The following is a 12,500-nucleotide window of genomic DNA, read 5'->3' on the forward strand; positions in this document are numbered from 1 at the left end:
ATACACACCCTTTAGTATTGTCAGGGGAGTTCTTGATAAGTACATTTTTCATTGTTTTATTGTTCCTAAATGCGACATTAACACCAAAATTCTTAAGAAGATGAGGGATATCTTTCATATTATTATTATAAGGCAAAACAAGCAAATTTTTTATGTTGTAAGGTTCTTTCTGGTTTTGATACATTGTCTCTTTTGCCGCTTCTTATATTGGCCAAACCGGGAAAGCACTGGAAAAAAGAATTGAACAGCATAAGAAATGTGTGAGATATGCACATGGGAACAGTGGTATATTTTTACATGTTAGTGAGAACAATCATGCTATCAACTGGGAAGGGGCAAAAGGATTGTATATTCTAATAATGCACTGGAAAGAAAGTTACAGCCATAATATGAATATCAGTCAAGGGATGTATAAACTTCATCCTTTAATATCAAAAGAAATTTGTAAATGGTTTAAACTTTAAGGTAGGCAGTAGAGATGTATGAAAATAGGATTATCATATTTGTAAACACAGTACGAGGGTAGTAGTGTTAATGAGTTTCCAAACTCCGCCTCTGTGACACCTGTCAGGTGTGGATCTGAGGCCGCCTAAGGTCGGTATGTTTATCAGTATTGTCCGCAGAGAGTATATTGTGATTTTTAGCCAAATGAGTTTTAAAGGCCACTCCTACCTCGACACCGGCCTGAGGGGGAGATATGTAGTCTCTAACGGTTGTGTATGTTCATCAGTACTGTTCTTGTAGTATATATATTTGTGACTTCTCATACTCTGTATCAGTCCTTCGTCAATGGCTTGGAAATAAAGTCGAAACCAGTCAGGACCTACAACCCGTTTCTTATTTTCCACCTGTGGTAATGTGTGATAAATGAATCACGTACAAAAGTGATAATAATCATATATATATATATATATATATATATATATATATATATATATATATATATATATATATATATATATATATATATATATATATATATATATATATATATATATATATATATATATATATATATATATATATATATATATATATATATATATATATATATATAGTATGTACAGTGTGCGTGTAGGTATTTAAAAGTATGTATCGTTCAGGATCAAAAGGTGACAGAATGGGAGAAAAAAAAGAAGGTTCGTCGCCTGAAGAGGACGAGAAACTTCATGGTCTAAATGGTAATGAAGAAGAAAGAGAAGCGTTATTCGATGGAAATCGTTTTCGTTGAAAAGGAGAAAGACTTTTCTTCCCCATAAAACTTATCTTAGAAAACTTAACAGCTAAACATTGACTCTGAGTTTTTCAGGCAGAGAGGCCATCAGTCTAATGGGTCGTTTTCCGAAGGTAATCTTGAGCTTTTAAAACAACTATACTGACTTCGACTCAATGCTGATTTTCTCTTCATAAAATTTCTTTATTTTTTGGTTTATATCTTGAAACACTTTCTTTATACATTACAATTACACACTTATACATACATATATAGCCTACATATACACACACACACACACACACACATATATATATGTGTATATATATATATATATATATATATATATATATATATATATATATATATATATATATGTGTGTGTGTGTGTGTGTGTGTGTGTGTGTATGTATGTATGTATGTATGTATGTATGTATATATATATATAAAGAGAGAGAGAGAGAGAGAGAGAGAGAGAGATGGTAACCAAGGTGTGAAATATTTGTTCATGGTGAACAGATAGGAGGAGCAGTTGGAGAACAACAGCTCTTTGTATAAAGGAAGAGGTAACCACTGTGAGAAAACCAGAATTACACGAATATATTAATACTTTCAGAATTTATCATCTGTTAGAATTCCGTGGTGACCTCTTGTTTGTAATTATAATTATCTTGTTATCCTTTTACGAGAAGCAGTGAAAATATATAATTGTACTGTGTGACTTTTCTGAGGATTCTTGCTAGTATAGGGGCTTAAACCATAAAAAAACAAATTCCTTAATGATTTTGTTTTATTTCTTCGTAGATTTCTCGGAGTTTCTGATGATGGGCCATCATTTGCTAAATTTTGGGAACAAGTTACCTTGACTAATTTAGACGTGCTGTGCCAAATTTGTTGATCCCGATGCCATATTTCGAAGTATAAGCATTTAAGATGGACAAAAATCCAAATGTCTACTCGGACCTGAGATTAGTATTGGTTTTCGATAGTTCTCTTGACTTTGAATATTTTAATGAAGTGTTTAAGACACCTGTTATAAGTCGAAGCATGTCGGTGATTTTTCATGAAGCATGGAATTAGTTTCTGTCAGTTCAAGGGTTCCTTGCCAGCTATAATCTTTGGTGATTTAAAATTTCTCTCTTTCCTGTCGGGTGCTTCCAACCCATAGTTTGGTAAAGATTCCAAATTGTCAGTATTTCCCCATAGCTGAGATTTTATCACTGGTTCTATCGAAAATCACAAAGCAGATTTGAGTTTTCTGCCAAAAGGTTGATTGTGGCTTATTTGGAATGCCATACAGAGAAAGCTGTTCTGTTACAACCATTCAAAGAATGCAATCCCTAGATGGTACATTGAAATATTGGACTGGAAAGTACTTTCTTTCCTTTGCTGTTCCAGACTCCATCCTTAGCATTCACGATGCCTTACTGATAGATGGAGAGCAATTTAAAAGAGATGCAGATATCGATGTCCCTGAACGTTAAGCCAGTTGTATCACAATTTTAGTGAATGGGTTGAATATATACTACTGGATATTTTATTTCCAAACTTATTTGAAACTCTTTCCTGCATTACATTCTTTGAACACACTCACAATAACCAGGAATAAATTCAGACCCTTTAACAACTCAAATAACATGCTTAACCATTCGTGATCAATGCTGCAATGCTCATTCTTCAATTCTTAAACATCAATTCTTAAACATGGGCCTCCTGCAAGAGTCCCATTCCTGACAAACATTTCTATCAGCTTACCAGCGTTCTAGCATTTAGGAGCTTCTTGCATGTATCTGAATTTATTCATCAAAGACGATTTTGTGAAAGGTTTCCTTCAGATATGTCATACTGTCTCCTGCATAACCTCCGGGTTCAATTTTTCCAAGCAGAGAGAACTCTACTTCAGTTCCTTCAGTTCTTCCTTGGTGTTTGGTAACCACTCTGAAAATTAGGGTCGAAACTTTCATCTTGTCCAAACACACAATAACTCTCAAGTGATGCTGCAAAAATAACTTCGTGTTCAAAATATTGCATCATATGGTTTTTAATGTAATCACAACGATCGGACTATCCATCAACAATAATTAAAAAGAAGGCTAGTTTTTCCACCAATGTGGGCTCACACTAAATTTACTTGTTGCCATTCAGTTTTTACTCTTTTGGATCTTAAACCTCAGAATGCTGCTTGCAACTGTGAAAAGTTTTGTCCCTAACTTTTGAACTGACATACATGCTTTATTTTTTTCTGAATGAACTTTACACAGCTCAAATTTAGTTTTCCTCGGTTATGTGATGTTTGTTACTGGTTCTTTACTTCTCTTTCATTCATCAATGTCCTTTCCTATCCATTAAGACATATAATGCTACTTTTCATGAGAAAAAGTCATGTTTTTTCTTTTTCATCTCTCTTGAGAAGCTCATTATTAAAACTATGTCATCTTGCCCTTTATTTAATTTATGCAAATCTGGATAGTATCCCTGAACTGGATAGAATGGATGCGAGGCAAATCTCAGTCCTATTCCCCTTATCAATTTTCTCAGTACCTCAACCTACAGGGTAATGCCGGAGCTTTTGAATATCTTACCTTTCTTACCTCTCTGTGTTTGGACTTAACTACGACTAACATTTCTTGGCAGCAGCACATTAAGGATGTAGCTAAATCTGCCTGCAGGAAGCTGATTTTAGGTGACACATTCTAGTGTGAACCCTGGGCTTTTCCGATGAATTTATTCGTCTAGAGTGAAGTGCTGTTCTCATTCCAAATGATGCTCTTCAGTTACCACTCTTCTTGACAGAATTGAACCTGCCTTGCTGTTATTTCAACAGCTGCGATAAGCATGCCTGCACGCACATATTTTGACTTATCAGTAAGATAGCCAGCAAATGTTGCCACGTTAAGGTAAGTAAAGTCTTGCTCCGTGATTCACTTCACAAATAATGATAAGACAGATTCTTACACAACGATCTTGTAAGTACAACGACCTGACTGCTTAAACTCAAATGGAAAATGGAAATAATTATTCAGGTAATGTAATGGGAAAAAAATAAACACAACAACGAAAGTAATATAAAAATACGCTAATTCGAGTTTGTCTTGAAACACTGCTTTTGTTGCATGACAAATTAGCTACATATTACATTTAAATTTTACGCTTATATCTTCCTGCAAAACATCACATTTAATGATTCCCCTTTGTGGTATGGATTTATAAATATTAAAAGGAAACAAAAACATGACATAGAAATATTGATTACTCTCCAGTCAAACAGTTTGTTGAAGAGTAGACTACTCAATTCACCTGAGCTAGCAAAAACTTCCCGGAATTTATAAAAAGGAAAAAAAAAAAAAAAAGGGGAAAGTGGAAAGGGGTGGGCATGTGGTCGCTGTGAAGACTTCGTATCATACTCTTTTTGCATCGCATTATTTCTAGTGAAAGAGTCTTATCAGACATTTATCAGAGGATTTTATAAAAATCCTGCACAGTATTACTCTGGGCATTTTCAGCAAATCTGGTCTCTTCATGTACACAGACAAACATTAAAGTGTATTTACAGTTTTTATTTTTTAGAGCTTATAGTTCCAGTGGTTCTGATATGATATCTTACCGCCATACATGATCTTTTATTGCTATTGTCATTAATAATTTCATGTTGCCATTTAGAAATTCAGTGTACTATTTTGTCCCTTTCTTCCATTCATCTTATTTATTTTCCATTCGAGAGGGAAAGTTTTATTTTCTGGAAAAATAATGCAACGACCCCTACCATGTTCATGATCTACCTAGTGAATCGGAAATGGACCCCCCTGATCCGAAAATCTCTAGGCTACTGTATCTGCTTCATACACCTACACAGATGGTTCATCAGCCAGTTGCACACATTACTGTACTTTCCAGTAGCTATTTTGCACTACCTTCTTAATAATTTCTAAGCCATCGTCATCTCCTCCTTCCTACCTCTGCTAACTAAATACACTGATCTAATTGTTTTACTGCTTCTGTGTACCTCCACATTTCTAACCTTTCAATCAGTGGCCAATATCAGCACTTCACTTCCTTACAGGAGAGCTAACTCAACAATCCTTTTATACTTTCTCCCCTGGCTCCCTTAAGCAATTAGTCTTTTTCTAATCTTGTGGCACACACACTATTGCTTTTCTGGCCTCACATGTTCTGTGACTCGGCTTTTCTCTCACCTAACCGCCACCATTATGAACTTCATTGCCCCCATCTTTCTAGTTTCCATTTACCCTCTCAGCTTTATATATATTTTCCACATATACTTTCTCCTTATACGGATTTCCAGTTATTTCTGGTGTACCTATCTTTGGCGGTAGGAAGGATCCGCAACTATTTAAGTTTATTAATTATTATTTAGATACTTCGTACGGTCCACTGTCCTTCCTACAGCCATAATGATAATTAGCAATTACTGACTCTTCCCTTTTTTCTGTTTTCATTGTTGACGAGGGAGCATCAAGACCTGCTGATAGCAGAGCCAGAGCTTAGTCTTCAGTGGAGAGCCGGTCCTGAGACAAACATGGCTCTTCCCACATTTTTTGAGTCGAAGGTCCCCATGAGGCATCTGTTTATATTTGTCCGGGTGATTCCATATTTTGGATAACTTTATTTTTTGTGCTCAGCTGAATGTTCTTTGACCACCATAGTAAAAGCTCGGCACTTCGGTCTCAGACGTTACCTCATCTATGTGGAAGATTCAGGCGCTATTCACTCCACGTGACTACAACGTTCTATAATGTCACGGAAAAATCTACTACTATAATAGTTCGGATGGACCAAAGCTTTAATCTATAGACCTTGGACCAAAGTGAGCATCAAGTATTTCCAGGGTTCATCCATTAATGGTAATTGTCAATCATCTCTGAGTCCTTGTTATAATCTAATGCCTCTCCTATCTGCTATATTGATTAGAGATGATTATACACTCACACACACTCACACACACACATACATACATACATACATACATACATATATATATATATATATATATATATATATATATATATATATATATATATATATATATATATATATATATATATATATGCAAATATGTGTGTGCATGTGTGTGTGTAAAGTATATATCTTTTACGTTTTTAATCTATTGAAAGATTTTTCTCGTCCTTCCAATGAGGGAAGTTTACATTCTGTATTCAAGTGTCGTGTTGTACATGAGTGGTAAGCAAATATTTCGTATTTGCCTCATTGTTAAACAGCTTGGTTAAACATAATTTGAAGAATATAATTTTTCATGATATTATCTGGGTGTTACTTCGCTTCACGATGGGTTTATCCAGCCTTGAATATAATTATGGTTATTGGCCAAGTTTTCCTGTCATTTAATTAATCGCATTTAAGGTAACACAATTACAATTTACTATATGTAATTACTTCTGGTTCTATTTTTCAGATATATTTTTACTTATATTAAAATTCTATGACTTAACCACTCATATATATATATATATATATATATATATATATATATATATATATATATATATATATATATATATATATATATATATATATATATATATATATATATATATATATATATATATATATATATATATATATATATATATATTTACTTTTATGAGAACGGCAGGAGGAAAAGCTGAGCAACTGAGAGGAAGAGCCTGTTATTATGCATCTAACCTGTTTGTAAGTTATAAATTTATAAAATGAATACTACGTTTTCAAGATGCATAACTAGCTTTCCTTTTGCATAGCATTTGAATTGCAGATAACTAAGATGAGCATACTGTCACCTATTTTACTATTTACTATTTTCTGAATTTACACTCTCCTATCACTATCACTAAACTGTGCTGCAACATTAACCATTCAACAACCCCATTCTTGGCTAATTTTCTTATCTTACAGCTGCACACTGACATTAATAGTACTTTCTCCTCGGTCTTGCATCATTCACTTCATGACATTAGTTAATAAATACAGAAATGAAGCAAAATGAAACACACCATTGTTTCAAAGCAACAATATACTAGTCACTCATACACTTACATGTTGTAATACAAGTTTTGTTTCCATCATTAAAACTTTGAATCTAAGATGTCCTCACAACTATTCGTCCACACCATACATACTTTACATCCTTTACGTTTCAGTCATCAGTTTCCTCTAGGTTCATATATACAACAAGCAGTTGTTCCAGTTTTCTTTCGAAATTCTTTTATTGCTGTTATATAAAAACGACGCAATTCATCATCCCATTCCTTGTTAAAACACTAAATATTTCTCAGTATTAATCATTCTAACAAATTCATTACTCTCTCTATCAAAATCCTACCGTACAACTTCTTTGGTATATTATTTATATTACAATTATATAATTTTTACAGCCTCGTCTTTCACCTTTGACCTTCAAACGATGTAACAATTATTCTTTTCGCTCATTCTTTCAGAGCCTTTCCCTCATCCAGATCTTTTACAATTAAAAGGGGTTTATTTACAGAGACTGGGGCAAATATGCAAGAGAAAAAAAAAGAGAATGTAAAATGTAAACAAGTACAACCACATAAATTACATACAGTAGATCAATAATGCAGTGATTTGCAAGTAAGCACTGTAAATATGAAGGGCCTGATACAACAACCCCGTGATAACAACTGACGCTGTTATGGTACAATTACATCAGATCACAGACAATAGTACATTGGAAGGGGTGAATTCCAGGGTAATGGCAATCAGTTAATTAAGATGATTTCTGCGGGAGCAACGGAGTCTTGCAATTAGGCTGCGACCAGGAATGGTTGCGAAATTTGGATGGCAGTCAGAACTAGTGGGGCATAGATTTGCGAACTGGGAAGGAATTGATGGCGCCTGGAATAGAGGGCCGGAGTTAGTACAGCACGGAAGAGCAAGAAAGTTTCCCCTGCTATCCATTAAATCATAACTCTCTGCACAGGGAGGAAATAAACACTTATATCACTTAGACTAATTTGCCCTTGATTTGCACTGGGGAAGGGATATTGGAATACTTATCACTGAATCATATCAAGTTGATTTCAAAGCAAGTCATGGGGCGATTTACGGGCTGCTCGAAGTAGAGTGACTTAACAAAGGGAATGCATTGGTGGAGGAAGAAATTGAAATTTGAAGGTATGGAAAAATCAAGGAATTTCAGGGGGGAGGGAAAGGGCTGGCTTACTGACTACCTGCGATCAACGTACCTGGTCTACAGATGTGGGCGCCAAACGTGATAGACTCGGCCAGTTACCGAAGTTAGCGTTCACCAGCGGAGAAGGAAGGGAGCACTGGACATTCGTCCGTGACGGGATTCTGGAGGCCTCTGCTCTTCTCGGGGAACAGTGCACGTTCCATAGTTGTTTGTGTGGACGTGTAGGCCTCCCGTCAATCTGCAAAAGTCATACAGCCAGCAAAGGAGTGGAGGAAAAGTGACCTTAAGATCAAGTACTTAGAGGTTAAGGTCCTATCTATCTCCCAGCCCGGCTATGTCCCCCATGCCTGCAATGCCTAGCTACTCCCACATCACGTGATGGGGGTGAAAGGGGGGTCCCCATTGTTTATCCCAGGTCAGCTAAGGTGGGAGCCTACCCCTACATGAGTGAAACACTGGCTTTAACTGCTTTTCTCTGGTTCAAAATAAGCTCGATTCTATCGCAACTGCCATGTTTTCTTGCCCCCATAGTCAAGTGAAAGGAGAAAATGCATCAACGGATAAATGATGCACTGGCTGCTACATGAGGGAGGTATAAATTTAAGAATATATATATATATATATATATATATATATATATATATATATATATATATATATATATATATATATATATATATATATATATATATATATAATATATATATATATATATATATATATATATATATGTGTGTGTGTGTGTGTGTGTGTGTGTGTTGTGTATGTATATGAATTTCTGACTCACATCAGGATCTAACCCAGGTCTTCCAATTGAAAGGCAAGTCGGCTGCCAACTGGACCATACAAGTCTTAAAAGAAGATGGAACCTAAGTACAACTGTACCTAAGGTTTTACCTGGGCAGGCTTGCTGCCTTGCATACCAGCATATTTCTCCCAACTTCCCGACCCAGCAATGACCCAACAGACAGCATTTCGTTCGATTTATTCCTTCCGAGTGAATATGATAGAAATAATCAACACACAATAACACAGGTACAATTGTACTTAGGCTCCAACTTGCTGGATAGTTTTTTTTTCCTACCAAGATCTACATCGTGCAATTGTACACAAAACATTTGACAACCTATTTTCTATAGATATAAAAGTTTTTCTTGTGATATATAAATAATTTCGAAAGCAATCACTACAGATTTTCACAGACAACATAGATTTTCAAATATGATTACACTTTGAGAGGCTTTCAATAATTATATCGAAAATGTTATAATGCTCAAAAATAATGACAAACACCATTAATATTATCGTTAGCTTCATACTACAGAAAGGTGTGTCTTCAGAGAGCATGTCCCTGGGGTTTCTAGCTCTAATGTTTCATTCATTTTTCTGTCCGATTGATGTTGCGCCCTCTCCCTTTGTCTTTTGAGAAATTTGGTCAACCACACCGCGTTTTCATGATGGCATATTTGTTTCTTAAATGTTTCTAAAAATATTAAGAGAGTAGATATACCAATTCAGCAAACACAATAACAGAGATTTTATTAGTGGTTGCATATGAATATTGTCAGAGGGCCAATATCACCAATTTACTTTCAGTATCAGTTAACAGTTGTTAACCTTTCGTCATCACAAACCGTAGATTCATTAAAACGTATTTGGACAAATATTGTGAACTAGTTTTGAATTTAACACCATGCCTGAATCAGGTGAAAACTGACGTGTATATATAGTATACTATTTCAAACTTCTCAGCACCCCCTTATATACATACTATCTTACGTATAAAAGTGAATGTTTGTATGTAACTTTGTTTGTTTGTCCATGTTTGTGCTCTATGGAGATCCCAACCGCTTGACCGATCTAGACAAAATTTGGCACGTGGCCATCATTTAACCCAACTTAGACAATAGGGTAGAATTTCAAATCCTTACCCCCTTCCCATTCCCCTTCCCCCTTCCCCATTCCCTTTGTAAATTATGTGGTAATCGCTCGGCCAATCTAGACAAAATTTGGCACAAGGCCATCATTTCACCCAACTTAGACAACAGATTAGGTTTCAAACCCATACCACCTTCCCATTCCCCTTCCCCCAATCCCTTTTCCCATTCCCTTTGTAACTTATGTATAACAGTTTGACTGACCTAGACAAAATTTGGTATGTGGCCATCATTTGACCCAGTTTAAATAATAAGGTAGGTTTCAAATTCTTACCCCCTTCCCATTCCCCTTCCCTCTTCCCTTTGTAATTTATGTGGTAACTGCTTGACTGACCAGGACAAAATTTAGCACATGGCAACCATTTGACCCAACTTAGATAATGGGGTAGGTTTCAAACCCATACCCCATTCCCCACACCCTTTGTAACTAACGTGGTAATTAAATGCTACAGGTTTATCATACTTCATTTCCTGTACTCGATACCATAGAAATGTATTATTGAAATTGCTTTTCTTCCCTGTGATTAATAATTCTGTATTAAGGTTCATGTTTAGGTTTAGTGGGGATGTGTTTAGGTGTAGCAGTGGTGTGTTTAGGTTTAATGGGGGGTGTGTTTAGGTTTAGTTGGATGTGTGCTTAGATTTAGTAGGGTTGTTTCACTCAAGTGGGGTGAGTGTTTAGGTTTAGTGGGGGTAAATGAGATAGTCACCACAGTAACGTCTGGATAAAATAGACAGTCACCACAGGAATACCTGTATACAGGGGGCAGTCAGCACAGTAATCCTTGGATAAAAGGGACAGACAATACAGTAATACCTTAATAAATTGGATAGTCACCACAGTAATATCTGGATAAAATGGACAATCGCCTGGTTAAAAGGGAGAGTCAGCATAGTAATATCTGGATAAAAGAGACAGGCAGCACTGTAATACCTGGATAAAAGGTACAGTCACCATAGTAATGTCTGGATAAAAGGGACAGTCAGCACAGTAATACCTGGATAAATGGGTCAGTCAGTACAATCATACCTGGATAAAAGGGACAGTCACCACAGTAATAATTGGATAAATGGTACAGTCAGTAAAGTAATATTTGGATAAAAGGGACCGTTAGTACAGTAATATCTGGATAAAAGGGAAAGTCACCACACTAATACCTGGATAAACGGACAGTCACCAAAGTAATATTGAATGAAAGGGACAGTCAGCACAGTGATACCTGGTTAAAAGGGACAGTCAGTAAAGTAATACCTGGATAAACAGGACAGTCACTACAGTGATATCTGGCTAAAAGGGACGGTCACAACAGTAATACCTGGATAAATGGGATAAACAGTACAGTAATACTTGGATAAAAGGGACACTCACCACAGTAATACCTGGATAAATGGGGCACTCACCACAGTAATAGCTGGATAAAAAGAAGAAAGTACAGTGATACCTGGATAAAAGAGACAGTCACCATAATCATGCATGGGCAAATGTGACAGTCACTACAGTAATGTGTGGATAACTGGGACAGTCACAACAGTAATATTTGGTTAAAAGGAACAGTTAGTACAGTAATTCCTGGATAAACGGGACAGTAATAAGTGGATAAATGGGACAGTTAGAACAGCAATATCTGGATGAAATGACAGGCAGCACAGTAGTTTCTGGATAAAAGGGACAGTCAGCACAAGGAGGTGCAGGAATTTTTTTTTTTTTTTTTTTTGGTCTCTCCTGAGACTATCTCTCTTTTGTATAAAATGCTTTTAAAAACTGCGTGAATGCAACTATTGGAACAGTTTTTTTTTTATTACAGGTTCAGTGTAGGTCAGCCTGATTGGTTTTATTAATCTTGTTTAGGGATGAGTTTCTCATGTTTGTGCTATTTAGAATATTCACTGGGTTACAAATGCAGTGTTAAAAGGAAATTGTTTTGCAGAGAATTTGCATTTTAGATGAGAGACTTAAAAAAAACATTAACTATAAACGACCTTTGTCTGTTAAGGGAGATAATTAGTAGCCATTTTTTTTTTTTTTTTATCGCTGCTACTAGTAGCTCTCTTGACTTAATTAAGAAATCATCCCGGACAACTTTCCATCCCCGGGTTATTATGTCTGAAATAAGAGAAAACTTCTCTTCATCTCCAATGCGAGGAATTATTCGTATTGCCTGTTTGAAGACAACTGCTGGAC

The sequence above is a fragment of the Macrobrachium rosenbergii genome, chromosome 42 (genome assembly GCF_040412425.1).
Source record: "Macrobrachium rosenbergii isolate ZJJX-2024 chromosome 42, ASM4041242v1, whole genome shotgun sequence".
Taxonomy (NCBI): Eukaryota; Metazoa; Arthropoda; class Malacostraca; order Decapoda; family Palaemonidae; genus Macrobrachium; species Macrobrachium rosenbergii.